The sequence below is a fragment of the Schistocerca piceifrons genome, chromosome 8 (genome assembly GCF_021461385.2).
Source record: "Schistocerca piceifrons isolate TAMUIC-IGC-003096 chromosome 8, iqSchPice1.1, whole genome shotgun sequence".
Taxonomy (NCBI): Eukaryota; Metazoa; Arthropoda; class Insecta; order Orthoptera; family Acrididae; genus Schistocerca; species Schistocerca piceifrons.
Window position 1 is genome coordinate 246,518,770 of NC_060145.1, and position 27,696 is coordinate 246,546,465.

Sequence of the window (27,696 nt, forward strand, 5' to 3'; positions counted from 1 at the left end):
ACAGCATCTCAGTATCGAACGAAACGGGGCGTCTTGCATGAAACCCAGGCATAGGTGCTTCAATCAAATCTCTGATTAAAGCTTCTATGATACGTTTTTAAGGAAGCATCTCACAATTTCGTTCGATGCGACTCCCAAAACATGTATGAGTGCTGGTCTTAAGACACCTGTCCCAGAACAAATACAAAATGATATCAATTAAATCAATATTATTCAATTGTAATGGGTTTAGTAACATGGACAGAATAAAAAAGTACTTTCGAAAATATTTGTACCCTTATTTTAGTATGTGGAAAACGGTACTTTAAATTGGGCTGCAATTTTTCAGAGCTTAAACAACAAACTTTCAATTGCAGTGTGCTAACGCTAAAAGCTCTGTCCATTACAAATACCCTTTACATATAATTACACTATGTTACATATAATTTTTTGTCGACACATTCTCCTTTTTGGCGATATTTCAGTTTAGTTTTCAGGATGTTGCGATTACTGACAAGTAACTCCACAACACAAGCTTGTAGAACACTCTTTCTGGGCCGTGGGTTGTTCCCTGTTTTTTTTTTATATATCTTGTCCTAATTATTTGGGTAGAACCATTCTTTTCTCAGATCTGCCGTCCAAGTGGTTGTAATATCGCTGTGAAAATAAACACAACACATTTATGATTACTATATCGATTCCTTTGCTCATAAGTCAAAAGACCATTATTCTTCCTTGCATGTGTATGTACGCGCCATCTAGTCAAGGGAATGAGCTCTTCAGTTTTACTGTAGAATAAAACTACCTATGTCTTCTTTCCATGATCTTCATTCGTTGTGGCACTGTGGTGCAGAGAACATAACAGTATGAAAATTTTGTTCTTTTCGGCCACATACCTATCAAATCTCAACTTATCTTTGAAACCAAATTTCTACACTCTGAAGCCATTTCAGTCTTGTCGTAAAGTCCCCAAAGCTGTAATCTTTTCATGCAATAGTTCCTAAAATAACGGATCACTCGTAAGAAAATCTAAGTTTTAATATATGTTGATGTCCTCTCCGTGTTTTGTTAGTGTCTTAACTGTAGTAGAAGCCACAATGGCTTGTTTTCTCCGGGTAGGGAATTTCGCTTTTCACAGGGTATGAAATCAAAGAATCGCAATTCTCACCTCCCTGGTTTTCTGGCCGTATACTGAATAAATTTCCACCAGCCTGTCGAGGAAACAGGTCCTCCTTCGATCGTTAAGGCTCATCGGGTTGCGTACTTCGACGGCAAATTTCAATGAAATGTTCGCAGATGTATCGAACTGGGCCTAGATGTCCCTCTGGCTCCTGGAGTTCCTCAACTGTTTCTCATCGCCTGAACCGTTTCTCATCGAATATAAAGGCTTTTCATATGTCTTCAAATCTATTAAATGAAAATGTGTCCAGACAGCTAGAACTGGTGTCTTATTGTGTAACATCTCTCTGCTTGTCATATCACAGTTTCTACCTCGATCAGCAATAATCAGAAAAAAAAAAAACATTCATTTTCCCAGTCGCAATATTCTGTAAATTTTTTCTTGATACTAGCAATGTACGAACGCTCTAAATCAGTGCAATGTACGATCTCCTCTAACATTCTTTGCGAGGTAAGACTATCATCCGGTCTTGGGGGTAATTCTTACTGGTCAAGGTGAAATTTTCACGGTATTATGTACCAGATTCTGCTGACTGGTGGTGGCGTTTTACTCCACTGACTTTCATTCGACCAGTTAAGGAACAAAGACTTCTGCTGCCTGTGTCAACTGATTCTTCACAGATTCCTTCACTTGGGGTGCTTTAGGACGCTAATTTATCCTGGGTACCAGCTGCGCCTGAATCATCAGAGGGAGCTTCATCTACAAGCCGATCAGAAATGGTTCATTCAAAATTCTGATTGCCTGGGCTGACATCTGATGTTCTTTTGCTGTAAGTAAAGAGTTAAAGTACCTTGCATAGTTATTGAGGTTACGAAAGTAAACTTATAGGCACCTGAAATAATTTTAATATATAGAAATTCTTACTTTTCACAATAAAACTGGGTTACTGCTTTCACTGTACTTTAGGCTTTTCAAAACTGTGTGATAGCTGTACTCAGCTGAAAATTGATGTTTGCAATGTTTCCAGCATAATGTGTCATTCAGATCAAAGTAATCTTCTTTTAGAGATGGTTTATTTGCTAAGTGGTCTGAAAGACCTCTTCATCCATTTCTTCATGTAGGATTACAGAATAGTTAAAAAAAGAATTGGTCTGACTTTCAACAAAAAAGTGAGATGCCTTTCCTAGGATTACACGAAACATAACCTAAAATAAATTATTTTTAACACAGTTTATTGGTAAACTGACAGGTTGTCGGGTCCAAAAGACCTCTATTTTGCATCCAAGGGTTAAAGCACCTACACCTGGTTTTCAGATAGGATCCCCCATTTCATTCGATGTTACAGATGCTATTGCAGTACAGTTGGAGAGCGTCTGTAATGCTTCTCAAGTTTAGAGGGAATTCCAAGTGCGCTGAGGCGTGAATGGGACTTTGAATTGAAGAGGAATGCCTGCCACAGTACTTTGTGTTGTTGTGCAAAGTCATTTTGCCATGGTGTCGCAGTGGTTAGCGCATCTGTCTAGTGAGCAGGAGACCCTGGTTTGACTCCTGACATTGGTACAAATTTTCCCTTGTTGCATCAGTCTGCATGCATACATAATTAATGAAGACTGAAGTATTGCAGTATAGCGCTATGAGACTTGAGCCAATGATTTTTGAAGTGTTGGTGAGCAGAAGGACAATTGGTCAGTACAATATAAAGCATTAGCAATAATAAGGTCACACGATATTGAAAATAAGAATTTCAGTAGTGCTATCACTGCGTGTTTATTATAAGAGAATTCATGTACTTAGAGCAGTACATATTTACATCAAGCAAAGTGTTGTATAGGCGATATAACATTTTCCTGGAGATGTAACGCATGTGACACTCTACTCTTTTCCCATGGACTCTTTACAACTTGGATTCGGCCCTGACTTTATTTTTAGGATGACAGTGTGCGACCGCGTCGAATTGCCTAGGCGGAGGAATTTTTGAAACTATAAGATATTTGACGAATGGACTAGTCTCCCCGTTCACCTAGCTCACATTTCATTGGGCGCCTGTGGAGTGGCTTGGGGAGGCGTATTGCTGGATATCCAGATGCACCAACCACCATCCATCAGTTTACAACCATGCAGGTGGAGGTATGTAGCGTCCTACTACAGGAACACCCTTATTAACCTTGTGTCCAGCATGAAATCATCTTGCACAGTATGCATTGCTGTCGTTATTGGTCACATACCCCATTATGGACCACTACATCGAACCACTACATCGACACTGAGCATCGAGATACCCGGAAGTTCCGAGACCGTATCAAAATATCTGTAGTAATTCCTCACACTATCCCGGACATATAAAAAGAATCAAGCAGGGGACTTCAGTTTATATGTGTAGAGAGAGAAAATTTATAAAACGTTTTTATTTGCTTACTGAAACATGTTTACAAGCTAGATTTTATGTTAGCGTGCAATACCGTTCATCTGTTGTGAATTCGACAGATGACGAATACAGTGTTTGCTCAAATGACAGACGATATTTTTATGTAATATAATTACAGTTCAATTAATTTCAAATTTTTTACTTTATTTGTACTGTAGAACCTAGCTTCTTGCTCAATTTCCTGATTTTATGTCAACAGGGTGAACCATATAGGTATTTACGAATGAGATTTAGAGCTTCAAAATACATAAATGGCCTTATCTTTTGATTGAAGCGGTTACATTATGAAAATTTTTACACCTGCAAAAGACCATATGTGACGTAAATTTAAACACGATACATCTACCCGTTCCTGAGAAAAAGGGTTCTTTAAAGTTGGACAGAAAGACAGACAGAGAGACAGAGGGGCACAAAAGCGATCACATTAGGGTTCTGTTTTTACAGACTGAAGGCACGGATCCCTAAAAAGAAAGAAAATAATCAATTAATAATCATTGCTTAAAGATTTACAAATTTTGTAAGATCTGTAATAGTAACCTACAGACACATCTAACAACTGAAAACGGTCATTTTACTTACTATTCGACATCTTGTACGAACGTATCTTAACCACCGTAAAGTAAAAATGTTTTCTGAGATGCATTTTATTCACTCATTCACCTCTTAAGAACGCCAGAAACTGAACACCTCTGGATAGCTAAAGCGACATTCTTAACTTCTGAAGAAAAGAATTATATTCAATATTCTATAATAGCTGTCAAACAAGCGTAATTATATCACATTGGCAGCCTGTGTGGTTTAATGGGGTAATTCCACCGCTAAGCTTTCATTTCGTATAGATCACTTTGAAAGCTGCAAACTGCAGCCGAAACCTACAGTGTTATTAGGTGCAGGGAGAAAGTTCGACGCGACACAAATCATCCATCGCAAAATAATAGCAGCGAAAGTGCGGATTTATTGTTCACGATCTACGTACTGGGCTGAACTGAAACAGGTACTGAAGCAGCTGCAGTAACGAAGCAATTAGTCAGCGAGGTACAACGTCACCTTCTCATTTTATTTACTCGCTTTCCTTTGTGTGACCACCTATACAGTATTACAGTGACGGCGTCTATAGTCAGTAACAACATAATTAAATACCCAATATATAAATTCTGTTTTTTGCACTTATTTCTCACCGGTTCTTATTTAACATTCTATTAATTATAGTCAGTAAGGTACTTTTGCACAACAAATCTGATTTTTCTTACCTCTGTTATCCGTAACTGAAACGAAATTCATACAACGTGTGAGTCCAAACCTAATAAATTTTTACTGTGTAAATAACAGTTCCACAGCTGCTCAGTTCTACTTTTTTACGCACCTAGTTTCACGATCGCAAACGCACAGGTACTTGACAGTACAGAGCTGGTTATAATTAACGAAGGCACTCTCTGAATGAGAATTCAGTATGATTTGAATTTCCACGTTCTGCAGTCGCAGCTGTTATGCCTCGTGACAGAGAATGAAACACTTCCAGGATTTTTTCTGAGAATGTTCTCTTTACCAGCTTATAAGTGACTCTCTTTTATTAATTGAAACCTTAAAACCTGCCCTCAGGTGTTTCTGCAGCAGGTTGAGCAATATATCTGTGACAAAACAGTACACTGAAGTGCAAAATTTAAAGATGAAAGTAACTTTCGTATGTCTTGTAATTGCGAAGTAACACACTTCTACGAAACTTGGCCTTTACAGACACAGAACTGCTGCAGGAGAGTGCAGATGGTAAATAAAAGAAATACACACTGAACGAACAGAAATCATTACACTGATGTCCCAGTGATTTGTGATGCTTTCCTCGACTTAAAAAAAGGAATCATGTTTTTTAAAAATTCTGTTTGAATGGTTGATAACTGAAATATCAATTTAAATTAAGTAATATATATATCGATTTAATAGATTTTAGAAGACATCCACAATTCCGGAAACATATTTCCTTTATTGACGAGAATGTAAATAGCATAGAGTTCTCTCAGATTGCTCGCCGTCTAATGATTGGTTACTGCTGCTACGAGTTTTGGTTCTCATGCGGACCCACGTTATACTACTCTCATAATATATTTCGGCCCCTGCTTCTCTAATCTAAGAATCTATTCTTCGCATTTCTCTAGAAAAAGAAGGTAAGAGTGGGTTACTCTGAAATATTTAATGGATCCTTTGCCTCTGCAGGATGAACCCAAAGATATCGGTGGTAATATTTGCATTTTATGGCCCCCTGCATAATCAGGTGAAAGGAGGGAGGTGGCGGAAGTAACGGAAAGATCAACCTCTGAACACCATCTCACGACAGCTGATCGCTATCGACGTGAAATCACTGCGTCTCAGCGAAAGCTGTAATTTCTGCGTAGAGAAATACGCATAGATTTATTGCCATGTCTAAAGATTGCGGTAACCCAGAAACACATGGGTTCCAAGCTTGTCATGTTGAACCACAGTAACACAAACCAAGTAAAGCATATGTGGGAACTGTTATTTTGTTTTTGCATGCTATGAGAAGGGAACGCTTCACTAGGTGTGTAAGCACTCCGGATAAAAAAAATTTGTGAACCCCAGATAAACTGTACTGTTCCTCCCCTGGACTTGATAACCGCCTGAATTATTTTAGGAAATGAGTCCCAAAGGTTGTGCAGATTGTACTGTTTCTCGTGGGTGGACTTGTGTTTTAAAAACAATGTAAACTATTATGATAAATTTTATAAATAATCGACAAATACGCCAAAGAAGAAGAGATAGAACTACAATGGACATGTTATTCCATGGACTCTTGCGCTTCTATGCATGAACTATCTTTCCTTTCTCATTCGCTTATCTGCTTGGATTCGGACCTAAGAGGACGTTCTTGTGTTAAGTTCATCTTGCTGTACCACCTAATAATGTAAGTTGTACTTAAAAACAGAAAAATATTGTGGTTATTTTGTCAAAAGAATTTGTGTATTTTGTCAATCTTATTGTCTTAAGTAGATATGGGCCTTAACAAAGAATTTTCATTGTTAGGCGCCATCTTAGAAAAATCTTTAACATTTTTCTAATAGCCGTCGGTTAGGACAATTAACTTTATTTCAGATCTCACGAGACCGGAGGCAGCTACTAATAATTTAACAATTTTATTTACAGATTTTCTTTGTATAACGAGACAACATTTCAGGCAGAAAATGCCTGGTCACAGGATTCCAGTTCCATTATAGGATTTCATTTGTAGATGCTACTCTTGTTATCTTATATTGGGGAATCGAGACGAAACCAGGATGTACCGAAGATTACGTAACCACCCTCAGAACGGAGCTAGTTTGCTGAGTGCTTATACACGTCGGGCTAAATTAAACAACGTATTACACTGTTAATAATATTCTTACATTAGTTATTTCTCTTTTATGCTGAGCCATTATATTAATGTTTCTTTTTTTATATAAGTCACTGCTCATATTTTATTTTATTACATTACACTAATAGTTACAAAACAAAAAATTATTTTATTACGTTATATGATACGCCTCATCCAGGTTAAGCCACCTGCTGACAATACGACAGCACAGTTCCAGCAGTCGTGCGGTCCCAAAATGTTCTACAGATTTTCTATGAAGTTCAAATCAGATGATTTCGCAATTCATTCGAGATTTAGTAGGGTGTGGGAGTTGTTGGATAAACAGTGATATATATATTCTTCCGACCGATGAACTCGGCTGTCGTCGTCTTGAAAAACAGGGAAATCAGCTGGAAATTCATCACGCAGATTCTGACTGGAAGGCAACACCTGATCATTCAGAATGATTAAATAAACGTGTTGGTTCATGTTAGTAGTCATATCAGTGAGCTGTCCCAATTGATGATAAAAGTTCTATGGGACCAAACTGCTGAGGTCATCGGTCCCTGAGCTTACACAGTACTTAATATAAGTTACACTATCTTATGCTTAGGACAACACATACACCCATGCCCGAGGAAGGACTCGAACCTCCGAAGGGGAGCCGAGCGAACCGTGATAGCGCGCCTGAGACCGCGCCGCTATCCCGCGCGGAATTGACAATAAGAAAAACACTACAAACCATCACAGACTCACCTCCGGCGTGAACGTTTGCAAACATTCAGGATTAAGCGCTTCATTTGAGTTTCTGTGCGGTCGAAGTCGGGCGTCATTTGAATGCAGGCAAAAATGTGATTCGTCAGACATTACTTTCCGCCAATCAGATACTGTTCATGTTCGATGATTTCTAGACCACTGAAGACAGGCAGCCATATGTGGCTGTGTGAGCAGTTGCCTCTTCGAGGAGATGACCGACTCCTAATGTTGGGTGCATATGGCTCCAATGGCAATGTTTTCCCACTATCTTGTGGAAATTGACTCATTCAGTGCCTTTAGAACTTGCTGTCGGGATTGGAATAGATTATGATTCGCAGGGCGTGAAGAGTTCAGTCGAGATCTCTTTCCGACCACAATTCTCATGCCGTGTTTCGTGGCCACCTGTGTTACACCACTGCTTGTAGACATGGCGAACAGTCCGCCGCGAAACTCCAACAAATCCAACAACTTACCAGGCCAGAATCAAACACGATTGCCCCTTTTGGCAACTCTGTTACGTCCTTATAACTTTTCATGTTTACGTACAATATCTGCTTGAAACATAAATGTCTCACTGATCGCTCCTTTCTTGTACGCAAGTACGGTCATTGTGTGCGCGTTTGGTCGCGTGACTGCACAGCTGCGTCATTTTTAAAGCCTTAACGATCCATCTATGAGTGTACACTGGGGTGACAAAATTTTTGACCAGTTACCGTAGTTATAATTTACTATTTGTATTCTGGCTGTATGGAAGTGCCGGATACTATATCGATGACGTTTACGCGTCGTCGTACAAACTCATGAGCATGATTTGTAACTATGATTTTAACATATTGATGTAATTAGGTTGCCTGGAACGTAATTATGATGAAATATAATAAAAACGCGACGAAATATAACTACTGTCCGAAAATATAAAAACCAATGGTAAACAAATGTTTAAACCTGTTCTCACAAAACTTCTACATAGAAACATGATTATAATTATTGTTCAGCTAAGAGTATTCTGGGCAACGGCCTTGCCGCAGTGGATACACCGGTTCGCGTCAGATCACCGAAGTTAAGCGCTGTCGGGCGTCGCCGGCACTTGGATGGGTGACCATGCGGGCCGCCATGTGCTGTTGCCATTTTTCGGGGTGCACTCAGCCTCGTGATGTCAATTGAGGAGCTACTCGACCGAACAGTAGCGGCTCCGGTCAAAGAAAATCATCGTAACGACCGGGAGAGCGGTGTGCTGACCACACGCCGCTCCTATCCGCTTCCTCATCTGAGGATGACACGGCGGTCGGATGGTCCCGATGGGCTACTTGTGGCCTGATGACGTAATGCATTTTAAGGGTATTCCGGAAAATATTTCATGTAATTTGGTGATGATAACGCCGTTATTTTGTTATATTAATTATTATAGATGGATTATAAGAAATTGTAAATCTTCATTCACTAACTTGTTTTATAAAACCAGTCAAACTTTAATTGTGGACCCTAGAACACAAGGGGTCTAAGTGACTCTTTCTAAAATTTGCAGTTTTATTGAATTTATGGTTGTTAAAACAGCAATATTTTGAGCTGTAGAGAGATCTAAGTGGATTTCTTGACAGATCTTGCCACCTAGCCCAGCGCCCCTTCGCCATCTAACACATGTAGTTCACTTCTCAGGGCGCTAGGGGTCTATGTGTCACTTGGATCCATTTCTTTCTAACTTCTTTTGTTTCGCCATTCACATGTTCAAATTTCCTTCTGACTTCAAGCAGACCATAGGTATTAGGCCTAGTTTTTTTCCAAGCCATTTAAAAGTTTCTCAATAAACATAATGTTTCACCTTCCACTTTAGGAATAATAACTTTTCAGTTTTGTAAAATTTCAACAACGAACGAAAAATGGGTAACTTCCAGAGAAAGCATCGACATTAATGACAACCATTCTGACTCACTTGAAGTAGCTCTACAATTATACCGAAAACTATCGACGGTAAAATTACCTTAGCATTTTAAATTAAAATTATTAGTAATTAAGTGCACAAAATAACACAGAAATAATTGTAAAATGAGGTTAAAAGAGATAAATTTTTATTTAATAAACTTAATGTTGCATTGTGCTTTTTAGATTCACCATACGTATTGAGAGATCACTTTGATGATAAGGACAATGATATTGGCGAAGAAAGTGTTACAAGCAGCGAAGAATTGTCAGGTTATCTGATTTATTTCATCTATCCATTATGAAGATCTCCTTTGATTCTATTCAAGGATCTTCGAGCTGCTAGTGCTGCTAGCCTCAGGGACCTACTTATTTGATTGGTTTTATACTAAAAGTAGTGAATTTATCTAAACCTTCTGGCAGGTCCCCAGAGCCACAATCAAATAAATTTTGAAAGGTGACCAGAGCAGAATAAAGGAAGCTTCATTGAGTATTATGCTGCTGTTACTAGAAAAACTTTTTGAATCCTTTTTAATATTCTCCGTTAAAAAGTATTTTTAGTTTCCAGACCGTGGTGAAGAAGAAGATGGAGCACTGGAAGACATACCTGATAACGTCATTTCTGCAGAGCCTAAGACAGGAAAAAAACGAGTAAGAGAATGTCGCACTTGGAAGTAAGTACAAAGAAAGAAGCTGTTAACCTCAGGTCAATCATATGTTGGCAGAAGACATAGTACACACCAGAAAATTAATGCAGCCGTACGACCACAGATGCCGGAATAAATGTACTGATAACATCCCTTCACAACGAAGACAAAGCATTTTTGATTCATACTGGACAGTGAAAGTTGGCAGTTGCAAGCAGCATTTGAATGGAGCAGTTATGTTACAGCCAGTAAAAGGGAGCAAGAAAATAACTGCAAAGGAAAAAGGTGTTTCATCTATATTCAAACTAGAAGGATACACTGTATACAAAACATTTTCTCTCAAAACCCTAAATGAATCAAACACACTAAAGAGTCAAAGAAACTAGTACACCTGCCTAATATTGTGTAGTGCCCACGCGAGCACTCAGAAGTGCTGCAACACAGCGTGACATTGACTCGACTAACTGACACCATGAATCCTGCAGGGCAGTCCATAAATTCGTAAGAGTACGAGGGAGTGGAGATCTCTTCTGAACAGCACGTAGCAAGGCATCATATATCTGTTCCATAATGTTCGTGTCTGGGGAGTTTGGTGGCCAGTGGAAGTGTTTAAACTGAGAAGAGTGTTCCTAGAGGTATTCTGTAGCAATTCTGGATGTATGGGATGCCTCATTGTCCTACTTGAACGGCCCAAGTCCGTCGGAATGCACAATGGACATGAATGGTTGCATGTGATCAGACAGGATGCTTACGTACGTGTCGCCCGTCCGAGTCGTATCTAGACCTATCAAGGGTCGCATGTCACTCCAGCTGCACACGACCCACACAATAACAGAATCTCCACCAGGTCGTACAGTCCCCTGCTGACATGCAGGGTGCACGGGTTCATGAGGTTGTCTCAATATCCGTATACGTTCATCCGCTCGATGCGTTTGGAAACGAGACTCGTCCGACCAGGAAACATGTTTCCAGTCATGTCGAATGTCGGTGTTGACGGGCCCATGCGAGGCGTAGAGCTTTGTGCCGTGCACCGGCTCCGAAAGCCAAAATCTATTAAGTTTCGCTGAATGGTTCACATGCTGACACTTGTTGATGGCCCAGCATTGAAAACTGCAGTAATTTGCGGAATGGTAGGACTTCTGTCTCATTGAACGATTCTCTTCAGTCCTTGTTGGTTCCGTTCTTGCAGGATTTTAGTCCAGCTGCAGCGATGTCGGAGATTTCGTGATTTACCGGATTCCTGATATTCACGGTACATTCGTGAAATGATCGAACGGGAAAATCCCAGTTTCATCCCTACCTCGGAGATGCTGTGTCCTATCGTTCGTGCGCCAATCATAACACAACGTTCAAATTCACTTAAATCTTGATAGGCTGTCATTGTAACAGCAACAGCCGAGCAAACAATTGCGCCAGACGCTTGTCTTATAGGGGAGTTGCCGACTGCAGCACCGTCTTCTTCCTATTTACATATCTCTGCATTTGAACATGCATGCTTATATCAGTTTCTTTCTCCTTTTAGTGTAAAAAAGTGAGAAATGTAATTGTACAAAAAAAGAGAACAACTGGTTCAGTGCCTTTACGGGATCAAAGGGATAGGAAAGAATCATCAAATAAAATTTCTTACCTTAGGATAGAAATAATCAAGGAACATATCAGAAACTTCCCTCGTTATCAAATATATTATAGTCGGGAAAAATCTCCAAATGTGAGATATCTTAAATTTATCTAAAGTGTAGAAGTAAAAATATCGATTATGAGAAAGAAAGTTTTCACAGAAAAATTTTCAACACTGAATTCAAACTAAGTTTACCCAGGCCCCAAAGTAATACCTGTGTAAACTGGAACAGGCTGCAAGTTGTGACAGAGAATGGTGCCAATGAAGGAAAGAAAAACTACAGAAACAGAAAAAGGAATACATTTGCAAAAAGCGGAAGCTGCTAAAGATATAAAAAAGAAATACAGCGAAATAGATAGTAGCGACTCAACTTGTATCTGTTTCCACTTCAAAAGATCATGCCAACTCCAAAAATAAGTAATTCAACGGCATTATAGACATATAATCTGGATATTCACGGTCTTAAAACCCAAATGGGGAATATGTACATGTTGCAGGAGGGGCAAGCTGGAAGAGGATGCCAAGATATAGCTTCCAGCTTCGTTAAACATACCGCTCCCACTGTGAAGTAATGAGTAGCATTTAGTGATAACTGTGGAGAGCAGAACAAAACCAGTTTGATCGCCTAATTTTGGCTTTATGTCATGAGAAACACCCGAACTGAAACAGTGACACACCATTTTTTGGTGCCAGGCCATTCGTACAATGAATGTGACCAAGATTTCGGGCTCATAGAGATTACAAAAGAAAAAATCCACAGAGACATGTATGTTCCTAAACACTGGATGGACTTGGTTGCCTCTTCATGCTGCAAGATTATTGTAAACATTTTCTTTCCAAGAATAGTAAAAGTAATTCGAGGAATTGTTCATTTCAAAAAGTAAAGTCCAACCACTCTATTTTACAAGAACACATCCAGATCAGGTCGCCTTCCTGCTCAGCTTCCAGTTCTTCAGCAAGCGGTACGAAACCTAAAATGAGGAAGAAAAGATATGACAATCTTATGAAACTTCTTCAGTTTGTTGCATCAATCCACCATCAGTTCTATATTGGGCTGCCCCACGTCATGACAACGGAAGCAATGACACCAGTTGTTGAAGAAGAAGAATCAGAACCCGACACCGTTTGTGATACAGACAATGATGATTAGGTTGCTCGTACATCAGAACTTTTCAGTGTACCCTAAACCTTTAGTTAAAGTTTGTTTTCATAACTTTTTAATAATAATAAAAGAATACATTAAGCTATGAAGTCATTGCCTATCCATTTCTTTAGAAGTAAAGGGATCAAAGTCATGTTTTTTTAAAGGTAGTGCAAACACTGTTTCTTACAAAATATTTAAAAAACCGGTATCAAGAAATTCAGGAAAGGTGTCAAGTGATTTTGATTGTCTAAGAGTTGAATAATGGTATGAAATAGAAAATCATATTTAATCTTTTTATGCCACCCATAAATAATTTTTCAAACTTGAACTTCTATTTAGTCAAAATTATTAAAATTGCACTTAGACATCTTGTGTTGTAGGGTACACAACTGCAAAATGCGATATCACTGTTTGAAACTGTTATGGCGTAACTACGAGTGACGTGACGAAGAACACAAGAAAGGGGAAGGCAGTGAGGCGACGTCAGCCAATAGCCCGCTGACTAGGACAGGAGCACCATCTAGACGAAGAGAATGCAAGCGCCGCTCCTGCCAGCCTCGGCCACACAGTACTGGCACGGCACTAGGAGAGCACTTTGATAGCAGTGACGAGAGACCCTTACCAATTGGTTACCTGGACCTTGGATATAGCAAAGGACTCCAATTGTTGGCATGTCACCCATCGCTTGCGAAACCGTTTTAAATTCAAAGTTAAGTAATGTCAATGTACTTCATTGTAATAAAAACTACTAATGTGATTTGCTTGAATTGTTGTATAGCATTCCAAGAACGCAGCTTCCTTTAGTCACCTATACGACATGAGTGCGCAGGGCCGCACAGAAACAAGACTGCTTTCATATTTCGATGGTTAAAGCATATATAAGAACCAGTGGCCACAGCTGTGGAACGGTTATTGTCGCAGATTCTCTAGGGTCATTGTTGTGTGATCATTGTACTGCAACAAAATAACTTTATTTAAAGTAATTAACCGTTTTGGCGGCATTATTTTCATCTGATTAGCTTGTCAAGTCGCTCCTGACAAATGAAGAGTCCAGACATTAAAACAAGCAGTGATTAATACAGTGAAAAAATACCTCATTCAAAAACATCGAAAAATCAAGAAGTTAAGTAAACAGATTTGTAGCCATATAACCTGATTACGCTTTATGATGAGGAAAACATACACAAGTGGTTAAATAGCGAAGCTTATAAGCGGGATGTGCGTAGCTAATGAGGCAGATATAGTGAAGGAAGTGTGTTCGTTATGGTAAGAGAAGACGATCAAAGAACCCATCGTTATGCAAATCTAAGTAGTAAATCCGTTGATCTGTTAATAGAGTAAGGAAAATAAAATTAATTACTCTACTCATATTATGAATCTATGTATAATGAGAAGATTATTTCTCGATTGCTAACCAAAGCCCAGTGATACGAAGTGCAGTGAACCTTTAGTGTACTCTTGTGAATAACTTAAATGTTTATTTGGTACTACAATAGTGAAGCCATAGTCACAGTACATAAAATTTTTCTTTAAAAAGAATGGTTACATTACTGGTTTGTTGAAACCAGTAACGTAACTCCTTTTCTTGAAGAAAAAATGTATATAATGTGACACTGGCTTCACTATTGTAGTGTCAAATAAACATTGAACTTATAGTCACACTCCGTTACCACAATTACGTCGGAATATAGAATATTGTATATAAGTTGTTATTTTCGACGAATAATACATAAGAAAACCAGTTTCTTCACAAATGTGACCTCTAATATGTTCTGTAATTATAGGAGATAGCAGTTCCCGTAAGAAACATCTGTATTTGGGATCATCAGTTTCCGATTATCCGTGCAGACCAGAACTGTTACTGCAAATCCTATGCAAAACCTATACAGAACACGTGCCGAAAAAATGAGTTCCGTCTTCTAGGTAAACACAAGGCCTGTTAGAAAAGTTTTGGCGTGATTTACATCCACAGGATCTACACATCACATAATGCTAATGAATAGCATTAACTTAGAGGTTTCTGATAATGTGAAATTATAAACCAACGAAACTTTCAGCAATAATAAATGAAATAAAAAAATATGACATAGGTATGAACAATTTGCAGTTGAATAGAAGAATTTGTGTGAAAAAGTTGAAACACAACAGAGAAACAACATAGACAATTTTGGGTTAGCTTGATGTAAAATACAAATACAGAAAAAAAGCGTAATTTATCTACAATAGAGGCAAACAGTGAATGTTAGCATTGAATCGACGGTGGTTGTGTAAGTCCGTTAAATGTTTCAGTTCTTATGCTAGTTATAAGTAACTGAATGCTTTGTCTATGGCAAATAAGGATAGATCTGGTGATACAAAATAATTTTTCTGACTTCTTTCTTCAGTGAGAATGTAGTGGATGTGTAGCTGTAGCACTCATGTATACATTCTTCAGTATCCTGACGTTGGTTGATTCGTTGCTTGTTTCTCAAACGTTTTTAGTACGAATCTAATGGAAAGATAAGATCTTAATCAAAAACATGAATCGCAGGCGTATTGGTAATTCATATTCATTGCTAAGCTGTGTGATTTCGATCATAATTCGTTGTCGTACATCCGCTTCACCACACTAGTGAGGGTATGGAACATCCTATCACAAGAACTTCTTACCAACCTTGTGGTCAGCGTGGGAGTACGTTGCAGAGCATGAATTGCCGTCCGTAGTGATCGCACACATTAGTAAGAACCATGTCCCGCCTTCTGAAGTGTCCAAGCGACAATCATAAATCGCTGTGACTTCGATGGAATTATTGTCTTTGTAAAAAAGTCTATTATTTTGTATCCATCCAGAGACGAATAACATCATTATTTGCTAATATTTGACAAAAAGATAAAAAATAACAGTCTCCACTGGCAGTACTTTTTAATTGCGTTTGTGTATTTTTTTTGAGTAATTTTCGGCAATACTTGTGCATGAACAGCTTAACTAACGGCATAGCTATTTTTATCACGCTTCAAACAACCGTACGAAGTCATCCATCGCATGTCGCGTAGAAATTCTTACTAGACATTTTCCGTTTCTAAACAGTATTCCACACAGGTGGTCATGACAGTAGCACTCGAATAGCCGACCATCCTCTCCTTTCGGAGATGCTCACTCCCAGGTGCTGAACATTAATAATCTGCAGTTCCCCAACTGCGGCCCGTGTCGTCCCTAAATTGATTCCCCATTCGTCTGAGTCCCGCTTACACAGGGTGATTCAGCTGCGTCTACCTTTGTCGTTATACGCCACCCTCAGTTCTACAGCTGGCCTTTATAAACCACTAGCGAGATTTGCATACTCTCTTGCTCACTATGCGCAAGCTATTAGTCCTACAGGGTAAAGCGAGTAGGGCTTATTTGCAGGAAATACTTCACCACGTGCCGCATGTTCCTTGTATGCTGCACGCTGAGAGACTGATGCAACAGTATAATGATCTGGTATTCATGTCGGCAACAAGCCGAGATTGTGTTTGTGTCCGGCCAAGCGTTATGTCAATGCACATAATCGTACCTGGGCCTACACCATGTTGGTGGGCCACTTGCCTAGAGGTTGTACTAGGGTTCGTCTCAATATCCTGTCGAAGCTGGTGCTCCAAATATTGTGTACGCGCAGCCCACTGTGTCCCCACACGACCGTCTGTCCGAAAGGACCTATAATTTGGCGAACGCCCTGAAAGGACTTCAAATGTTGTGTGATGCGATTGGTATCTGTTAGAGTACTTGCTTTGGTATAGTCGTGCTGTCTCTCGACCACATCCATCCCATTGGCCGTACACAAACAGCATCCAGGCCTGTTTCCGATGTGAATACCAGACCATCGTACTGCTTCAATAACACAGCCCGAAACACACGTGCTCAGAGGAATTTTTATTCGTCAACCTCATCTACCGTGTTTACGATATATTTCCGAGCACTTCTTCATATAATTTTTTTCCTCCCTTTCGTCTCAGGAATCCTACACGAACCATTTCTGATATTCCCCCTTTGTTGGATTGTATTGATTGGGCTGTTACGCCACCAGCACTGTCCGCTAATTCGCGAATATTATTGACTTATACGTGCCTGTGAGAGTAATGGATGAAAACGACTTTTTGAAACGTTACATCGACAATTCAATCCAAATGTAACCCTCTTAAAGCATAATAGTTTCGTAGTCGGAAGACCTGACGAATACAATGATGTAATTATTTCATGTTGTTAATGTTCACAAAATTGTCAGCGAAAATTTCCACAAGCATCAGTTTCGGAACTTGTGCTAGATTAAGCTGGTGGCGTAATAAGGCCAGTCAATAAACACTAAAGTAATCGAATGGGGGAAATTATTCGTGCAGTCGCAAATACTTTTGCAGTGATAAGACGAATCGCCATGAACAACTTACTAAAAATCCTGACTGGTGGACGCTGAGTGTGGGAGTAGGGGCTGCGTTTCAAGTCATATCTGTACATTTTTCTTAAATAACTCGAAAACTAGGGCCTCTAATGAAAAAGTATCGCAGCACAAAATGAACTGAACTGAATTTCCTACAAAAAGGTCCTGCAATTTTTCTGTAGGATTAATAGTTTGCGCTTAGCGAGCGAGGGAGTATGAAAGTCTCGCTGTTTTGAAAGCCAAGTGTAGCATTGCGGGCTGCATAAATTGACAGTGATAGGTACAGCTGAATGACCTTCTATAGTTTTCTTACCGCTTCACGGCTTCTGGTAGCTTCTTTTAACCCATCTGAACATCCAGGGAAAGTAACAAATGACGCTTCTACACCTTAGTGTGCCAGCAACGGAGTGATGTGAATCGTTCAGGAACGCGGGGATTCACTTGTCGCCGTCTCAGTCGATACCGAGAGTGGCAGAGACGGGGAAGACGAACAGCCGAGCAGTAGCTAGTACCGCTGCTAACGACTACTTTCTATGGATGGCGCAATAGCGCTCCGTAATAGGAGGTGCATGGGGGAAAGTAATGGGTGTGCGGTAACAAGACGACTGCAAACACACGAGGCGAGCCCACGTCAGTGCCCTCTCGTTAGGCAGGCGTCTCTAGTCTCGGCTAAATCAGACGTCTCGCGCGTCGAGGTAGCGGTCGCTAACTATGAAAGAATGTATATAAGTCACTAACTGCTGTAACGCGAAAAATCGGCTGTCCTCTCAAAGCTGTGTTGATAGAAATGGAACCACCAGACGACCAAAGTACTTCGTCTGTTGTCGATTCCATTGCTCTGCTGTTTCGCCATGCGTAATCTCTGAACTTCTCTTCATAGCATGTAAAGGTAATCGCATATTTGCTAAATACTCATTTCTTCAGAAAATAATTATTATGACTGTGATGGTAATATGGTTACTGGTATCGGACAAGACATGGAAACAAAATACACTCACATTCACTAAAAATAGAACACCTTGAACGACTAGAGATAGGACGTCTTATTTCTAGTCATGAAAGAGGTTCTATTTTTTCTTAATATGATTGTCCTATAGTAAACCAGACAGGCAGCTGTTTTCAGTGATACAATACATACCTTGTCACTTTACAGCCCTTAATTTACAACTATAACAAGCGGTTGTCCCGGCATTAGATCACAGGATCCAACTGAGTTACGACAGAACGTCAGCCGCATTGTGTTAGGATAAAAGTCCGACTTAACAACTGCTATTCAGTGGAGTTATCTACTTTATCATTATGACACACCCGTTGTCTCCAGAAATCCTTATTACCTTGATGACATCAAATTTAAAACTGAACACATGCGAGTGCTATCATACGACATAAATATCACGGCTTGCCTCTGAACAGATGCAATAATACCCAAAACGTAATAATACATCTCATGCATCCTCAGGTTAAAATGCACTATTTATTGGATCAGTAAATATTATTATTCAGTCAACGAGAGGAGTGGACAGATAAAAATAACCAGCCTCTCTGACAGACGTGGTGCAAAGCACATGGGACGCGTATTCGGGAGGTCTGTGATTCAAAGCTTCGTTCATCTTCTGGATTTGAGTTTTCCGGAATTTCTAGATATAAGTATTGCCAATATATTCGAGAGATCCATCAAAAGCATGGATATTTAATATTTATCGTTTATTTTATCGTCTCAATTGGGCTATATTTTTGTAAGACTAGTTTCGATCAAAATTGATCATCATCAGGTCTATGTAGCTACGTAGTCTCCCTGTCTAACTTACGTTTGTTTCATATTAGTCCCATGTGGACGCAAAATTTTTCTTACGCAACTATATAGATCTGAAGATCATCAAGTTTGTTATAAACTTGTCATAACCAGAAAGAAAGAAAATATCTGAAATTAATAATATAATGCCTAGATGATTCCTATGTGAAGTGAACGGCAGATTTCATCCTCATCGTTCCTATACTCTAGCCTGTATCATGTCTCAAAAGGCTTCACCATCGACGCGATATTAAATTCCAAACTGAATTTCTCAGTTTGCTGGTTGGGGTGCTACAGATAACCTACACTATACAAGAGAGGAATGATAAAGTGTATCATTGGATATGACGCAGGTTTGAAAGCCTTGTGATCAAATAAGGTGTACAATACAAGTAACAAGTTTCGTAATTCTTAAAATGCACGTCTACAGCTGTACTCTGTACACACAGTGTCACGGAGGGAATTTTATGTACAAGTGCCACTTCCCCTTTTACGCTTCCAGCTGCAACAGATGTAACACCCCTTTTATTTTGTGAACGATTACACATACCGTAACCTGGTTTTCGACAATTTTTAGAGCATTGAGGCTCACGTATGCTTTTGTTTGGTTAATGATTTTGGCGCTAGTATCAACAAAGACTGAAGTAAGTATCTTTCTTTAAATGGAACCGTATACTTTTTATAACCGCATTCGATAGCTCTTTAGAGGACAATTGTAGTGATGCAGCGTTTATTGATGTCGACCCTGAAACATGCTGTAAAAGAATTCGAGAAATGTCCTAGAACGTGGGAGCACAGTGGCCGCAAATGGTATTCGAGGTGCAAACACTACCAAGCATCCGTCTCGAACCAGGTTGCGTGGTTTTATAGCGTAATGCATGTCTGCACTACGGGAGTAAAGGTTTATTTCGCCTTTAACCGACTTACGACATAGTTGTAGGTTCTTCTACAGATGTTGTGTATGGAAACACGACACTATTAGAATCTTGTGCATCACAAAGCGCTTAGGAAAATTATTCCACATTTGCGTATCCTCTCAGACTTACGTGAGCTGAAACAGGGAAATCAGCTCTTCATTCTTCAAAAATAGAGGTATTATAAGCTGTAAAAAGCAGCTACTGGATTAAATACCTAAATCTTATAAGATTTCACCTATCGTTTTCTGTACGTGACCTGTGTGCTTCTTAGGGGTGAAATGCATGCTGTCTGACAACTGTCCGTACATACACTGTTCTGCATTGTATCATATAGGATACACTCGTTGAACTAAACATTTTATTAAAAATACTTCGGTGTCCAGCTGCACGCCGCAGAATAAATATTCTTCCTAACGAAACCTCATGCTGAACATAATTGCGTAACAGGATTGACGGAGTACATCTAAAATGTTCAAAGAAGGGCAGGAAGTTTTGTATTATAGCGAAATAGGGGAGAGAGTATCACTGAAGTGATACTGGTTGCGACGGAATCTCCTCAGGAAATTCCAATCACCAACATTCTCGTCCGAATGTACAAATATTTTGCTGATCCCGGCCTACATAGGGAGGAACGATTACCATGATAAAATAAGGGAAATCAGAGTTCGTACGGAAATATACAGATGTTCGTTCTTTCAGCGCGCTATACGAGATTGTAGTAATGGAAAATTATTATGGTGGTTCGGTGAAACCTCTGCCAGGCACTTAATTTTGATTTGCAGAGAATCTACACTCCTGGAAATTGAAATAAGAACACCGTGAATTCATTGTCCCAGGAAGGGGAAACTTTATTGACACATTCCTGGGGTCAGATACATCACATGATCACACTGACAGAACCACAGGCACATAGACACAGGCAATAGAGCATGCACAATGTCGGCACTAGTACAGTGTATATCCACCTTTCGCAGCAATGCAGGCTGCTATTCTCCCATGGAGACGATCGTAGAGATGCTGGATGTAGTCCTGTGGAACGGCTTGCCATGCCATTTCCACCTGGCGCCTCAGTTGGACCAGCGTTCGTGCTGGACGTGCAGACCACGTGAGACGACGCTTCATCCAGTCCCAAACATGCTCAATGGGGGACAGATCCGGAGATCTTGCTGGCCAGGGTAGTTGACTTACTCCTTCTAGAGCACGTTGGGTGGCACGGGATACATGCGGACGTGCATTGTCCTGTTGGAACAGCAAGTTCCCTTGCCGGTCTAGGAATGATAGAACGATGGGTTCGATGACGGTTTGGATGTACCGTGCACTATTCAGTGTCCCCTCGACGATCACCAGTGGTGTACGGCCAGTGTAGGAGATCGCTCCCCACACCATGATGCCGGGTGTTGGCCCTGTGTGCCTCGGTCGTATGCAGTCCTGATTGTGGCGCTCACCTGCACGACGCCGAACAGGCATACGACCATCATTGGCACCAAGGCAGAAGCGACTCTCATCGCTGAAGACGACACGTCTCCATTCGTCCCTCCATTCACGCCTGTCGCGACACCACTGGAGGCGGGCTGCACGATGTTGGGGCGAGAGCGGAAGACGACCTAACGGTGTGCGGGACCGTAGCCCAGCTTCATGGAGACTGTTGCGAATGGTCCTCGCCGATACCCCAGGAGCAACAGTGTCCCTAATTTGCTGGGAAGTGGCGGTGCGGTTCCCTACGGCACTGCGTAGGATCCTACGGTCTTGGCGTGCATCCGTGCGTCGCTGCGGTCCGGTCCCAGGTCGACGGGCACGTGCACCTTCCGCCGACCACTGGCGACAACATCGATGTACTGTGGAGACCTCACGCCCCACGTGTTGAGCAATTCGGCGGTACGTCCACCCGGTCTCCCGCATGCCCACTATACGCCCTCGCTCAGAGTCCGTCAACTGCACATACGGTTCACGTCCACGCTGTCGCGGCATGCTACCAGTGTTAAAGACTGCGATGGAGCTCCGTATGCCACGGCAAACTGACTGACACTGACGGCGGCGGTGCACAAATGCTGCGCAGCTAGCGCCATTCGACGGCCAACACCGCGGTTCCTGGTGTGTCCGCTGTGCCGTGCGTGTGATCATTGCTTGTACAGCCCTCTCGCAGTGTCCGGAGCAAGTATGGTGGGTCTGACACACTGGTGTCAATGTGTTCTTTTTTCCATTTCCAGGAGTGTATGTAGATCAAGACAGTGTTACCAGCTACGTGCAATACACACTGTGGACTTATTTGACACTGCAATACAGTTTGGTACACACGTAAATGAAATAAAAGATTTACTAACAAAAATTACATAACATAAATTTTATCTTCCGGAAAAATAGCTCCATCCTTTATAGAAGCAAGTCTTACGATTGTTGACGGTAGACCGAAAGGGACATTTGCAATCGGCGTTCGAAAGAACGATGAACAGATGTAAGTTCAGTTGATGGTATGGCAGAGCGTACACTGGCGATTGGACGACACATCGTCTGGTGTAGAGGGGGCTACGTGACTGAGTGCTCCCCAAAGAAATAAATCAAGAGGATCAAATTGTGGGACCTCGCAGGCCATTTTCCAATAGAATTTCGTCCCATAGAATGTCCAGGAAAGGTTTCATTCAGTATTTGCGTTGTAACACGAGACGACTGAGCTGGAAAACCAAGGAACCGGCGGAATGTTCGTCAGAAATTGTGCATATGAATGTCCATTATGAACGCTTTAGATGAGGTAACGTCGCACAATGTAATTTCGTATGCCGCTGCACCATGCGCTGACGCTCCACGTCTGTTGATGTTGCACCTGACGAAGCCAGTGTGGAATTTCGGCTACTCAGTAATACACGCTATGCAGTTTTTACAGTTGTGTCGTTGGTAAACGTTGCTTCATCGTGAAAGAGCACACGCTGGAAAAACTTTGGGTCGGCTTTAAGTTTCTGGAGAACAAACCGACAAAATTCTGTACGACGTTCGAAATCACGGTCGTCAAGTGTTAGATGTAGTGACAGATAGTAGGGATCGAAATTCTTTAGATGCAAGATATGAATGACACTCATCTTGCTGATTCCACATTTTTTATCAGTATGTCTAGCACCACTGTGTGGACTCGTCAACGTCGTAGCCAGAATAGTTTCTTTATGGTCTCTATCACATGCAGTCTTCTGTCTTGCCGTTTTTTGACGTTCAAACAGCCTGTTCGCACTAGCGTCTATGGCTTGGCGCGTAGGACATTGGCGATCCGGACAGGTAGCTCTATACCGCTATTCTGTTTATACAGCATTTCTTTACATTCACCGTACAAAAGTAGTTCATCCAACATTTCTTCATTGGTGTATATGCCTGCACCCAACGAATGCTGAAGCAGAAATTAGTGGCCGGTAAAGCGGACAGCTAAACAGAAAAATGTGTTGACATTCTGACACAGCGTAGTACGAGAGCTCTGATTGATGGTGTTTGCACCGCTAATGCGGATTCCAGCAACTGTACTTTCGCATTCTAGTACTTTTCTCGAATTATTTACGACAGATTTCAACGTCAACGTTAACGAACGCTATATCACTGCGATTATCTTCTCAAGAGCTATCGAATGCAGTTATAATAAGTATACGGTTCCATAAAAGAAGTACTTTCTTCAAAATCTACAGGGTGTTTCAAAATTACCGATGAACTTCGAAGGGATGAAAAGGGTGGCTTGAGGAACAAAGTGATGATAGGAATCAGTGGCCGGTAGCGTCATCCAACGAAGCTGCAAAGCGTTGAAGTTACAAGCTCAGGCCCCTGCCGCGAGGCCTCCTCTCTGGCAGCAAATGTGACTGTATTCGAATAGAGCGAGGGAAGAGCTTTTCGCAAAGTACCTGACAGCAGTCTGGACGTTACATGACACAGACCGCGGCCACGCCTACCGCACCAACAGTGTACGGACCGCTTCTTGGTGTGCCGCAACATGGAGACGGTCACTGGCCTGAAAAGAGCGACATGCGTTTCGAGTGTTGTGAGGCGACAGGTAAAAGCCATGCAGAGTTATGCGTCCATGGGCAACGATGTCCCAATAGCCTTCAGCTGTTTGCGACCATCCAACGTCGTCTGTGTGAAACAGTTCGTTTCACAGGGTGCCAACGCGCCAAATGACGCACAAGATGGGAACGCATACCAATATTTGCTGAAGACGTACTAGAGAGGTTCGACGGAGACCCATCTGCAAGCACCCGCGCTGTGGCACAAGTAGTACAAAGCTCTCACTCAGGGTTTTGGCAAGTGCTGCCTAGGAAAGGAAAGCACCCACTCGATGTTCAGAAGACACAGGCGCTGCTGGTCCTCGATTTAGTTACACATGTGGATTTCGGGCAGCGGCACCTGCAATGTGGCGTCAGGCAGCCGTATTATGCTTCGTGTGTATTGTTCATCCTTGACGATGTGTTCAATGCCCACAAATAACATGTGTGAACGGAGGCAAACCGCTACGCCATCCCCGAACGAGGTCATCAGAAAAAGTTCACCGTTAATTTATGGGCTGGCAAGGTCCACGATTACTTCACTGGCCACCGCATGCTTCCCCTTCGACTCACAGGAGACAGGTATAAACTTTTATCTGGAAAAGTGACGCCGGAACTACTGGAGGAGGAACCACTTGCAGCTCTTCAACGTACGTAGTTCCACCACGATGGGCTACCCACATACTTCGGTTAAGCTCCCAGAACCCAGATCGGACGAACGGTTCGGATTGCTGGATTGGTCAAGATGACCCTGTAACGTGGTCACCTCGGTCGCCTGACCTCACTCTGCTGTACTTCCTCCTGTGGGGCCCTCTGAAAACTGTGGTGGATTCAGCAGAAGACCTAGTGGCCAGGATACACGCAGCGTGCGACGTTTTTCACATCATGCCTGGTATCTTTGAAGGAGTACGGCAGTCAAGAAACGCTGTCAGACCTGCTGCGATGCTGCAAGAAGTAACATGGGCATCCATTATAACTGTCTTTCATTCGTAAGCGGTGAGAGCGTTGTTGCAAGGAGTTCCAGAGATCCGACAAACTAATTTCAAGAAGTGTATAAGTGGAATATTTAGTTTTTAACGTTTCTTCCAAATGTTGTTTACTTTGTACCATGTATTTTATTTCCTGTACCAATGGGGATATACATCCTTTGAATAATGTTGTCTGATACCTACCACAGTGCTTACAAGTAAGGTACCTTACCATTTCTTTTCATTCATAATTCCTTTCTTTAAATTCAGTAAAGGAGCCGACGTCTCGGAATGTCTGCCGTTATTCAAGTAACGCAGGAGATTGTCGCGCACCATAGCGGAGCATAGGCGGTGGCTTCTGCGTCAGCCGATCTTCATCCTCGTAACTCAGACGCTGTCATTCTATGTCTCTGTATACTGTATCGAAGATTGTATAAAGATTATATAAACGCTTATGGAAGACAATACACTGTGGAAGCCCGTGTCCGACACCACTCGCCGCCTTGGCAACAGAGCATCTCATTCATAGGAGACAAGGCCTGTCCGCGCAGAAGCTAGCTCCATCTGCTCCATTGGCCATCGTAGCAACCAGTCACGATCACTGAATATCAAAAACCACAGGTCTCGACTTGCCCGAGGTCTGTTCGCTTACAGCGTCACGTCTGCTACCGGAGGGGATGCCTAGCGGCGTGCGCCGGTGCCTGTAACTTCGGCGCTTCGTAGTGTTGCTGGATGACCTTTCCAGACATTGTTCCCTGTCCTCATTTTGTTCCTCACGATACTTACCACATGCACTCTAAACTAGTTGGTGTAATTTTGAGACACCTTGTGGATAACGTATGTGCCGTGGGATGTACCTGCAAAATTACGTCATTTTAAAGCACGTAGTTCAGGAAATACGTCAGAAACATTAAGCTACGTGAAAAGGAAGCTCCAGGGCGTAATTCACTAGACATGTAAGTGAGATATATGTACAAATACGCTTGTAACATGTTAAATATGTGAGAAAAATACGGTGTATCAAAAAGATTCATCCGATTTGGCAAGTGTATATTTCTGAAACTAACAAACATATACAATGAATATGGTTTTTTGATGAATCGGAAAATAATTTTTTTTTCTTGCATTTTCATAGGTACTCAGTATGCCACTCCTGAGACGCACCGCTTGTGTCAGTGCGTTATTCAAATTGTTCCCATACTGCAGCGAGTATGTCTTGAGTTACAGCTTCCACATTTGCTGTTATGCAATGTCTCAGTTCATTCATTGTTGGTGGCAACGTAGGGACGCAAAGAGAGTCCTTTATAAACCCCAACAAGAAGTAACCAAGTACAGTCACGTCCGATGACCTTGGAGGCTAGTAATGTAAGGCTGAATCATTTGGTCCAGAGCGACCGATCCATCGTTCAATAATTCCCACGCTTCCAGATGCCAGAGTACCGACGCTCCATCCTGTTGCTAAATGAAGTTCGAATCAGTCTCCAACTGTCAGAAAAGAAAGTTCTCAAGCGTATCGAGATATGTGCTTTCATAATAATTTTCTCGACGAAGAAAAATGGACCGTACACTTTTCCCCGTGAAACTGCACAAAACACATTACATTTTGGAGAATCCCTCTCATGTTATACAACTTCACGTGGTTGTTCCGCGCCCCATATTCTCACATTACGACAATTCACTTTTCAGTTTAAATGGAATGTTTCCTCGTTACTCAACACTAAGAGTGGAAGAGAACTATCATTCTCCATCTTGCCAAGGACACGAAATCACAGAACTCCACTCATTGTTGTTTGTTACCATTACGAAGAGCTTGCAGTAGCTGCATTTTGTATTGTTTCATGTGTAAACGTCGACACAACACACGTCAGACGGACATTGGGGACATGTTGAGCTGTCGAGCTGCAAGGCAAACGGATTTCTCCAGACTCCTTGTGAAACTATGGCGGATGCGTTCGACGTCTGTGTGTGACACACGGGGACGGCCCGGCGATTTGCCTTTACGCAAACAACCTGTATCTAGCCCGCCCGGCTAGCCGTGAGGTCTTATGCGCTGCTTCCCGTGCGGGAAGACGTGCCTGTCTCCGGCACGAATCCGCCGGATTAGAATAAAGGTTCGGTATGCCGGCCAGCCTTTGGATGGTTTTCAAGTTTTTCAAGGCGGTTTTCCATCTACCTCTGCGAATTCGGGCTGGTTCCCCATACTCAGTTACAGTATGCCGGTGACTGCTGTGCAAGCATTGTCTCCACGTACGAGTACACCATAATTACTCTACCACGCAAACGCAAACATTGGGGTTACATTCGTCTGGTAAGAGACGTTCCCGGGGGAGTCCCCTGGGGGCTGAACCGCACAATAACCCTGGGTTCTGGGTGGGGCGGTGCCGGAGTGAGTGCACTGCTGTGGCCTGTTGTGGGGTTGTGAACCACTAAGGGCTATGGCGGGACGAAGCCTCTCCGTCGTTTCTGGGTCCCCGGTTTCAATAAACAGTACACAATATAAACCTGTTTCTCAGAATTGTTCATGCCATCGTCTAATGCTCTGAGCTGTAAGAGTATCCACACTATACCTAGTACGAAAGTCACGTTGAACTATTATTACTAATTCGTACTCCGCAAAGCGCAAAACACAAAAGGCTTTCTGTGGTCTCGACACCATTTTCACTAGAACTGAAGTG

General features: G+C 41.7%; 1 pseudogene; it reads left to right on the forward strand.

Annotated features, from left to right (window-relative positions):
- The first annotated feature begins 8,629 nt into the window (after positions 1-8,629).
- LOC124712719 lies at positions 8,630-8,747 on the forward strand (annotated as a pseudogene).
- The last annotated feature ends 18,949 nt before the right edge of the window (positions 8,748-27,696 follow it).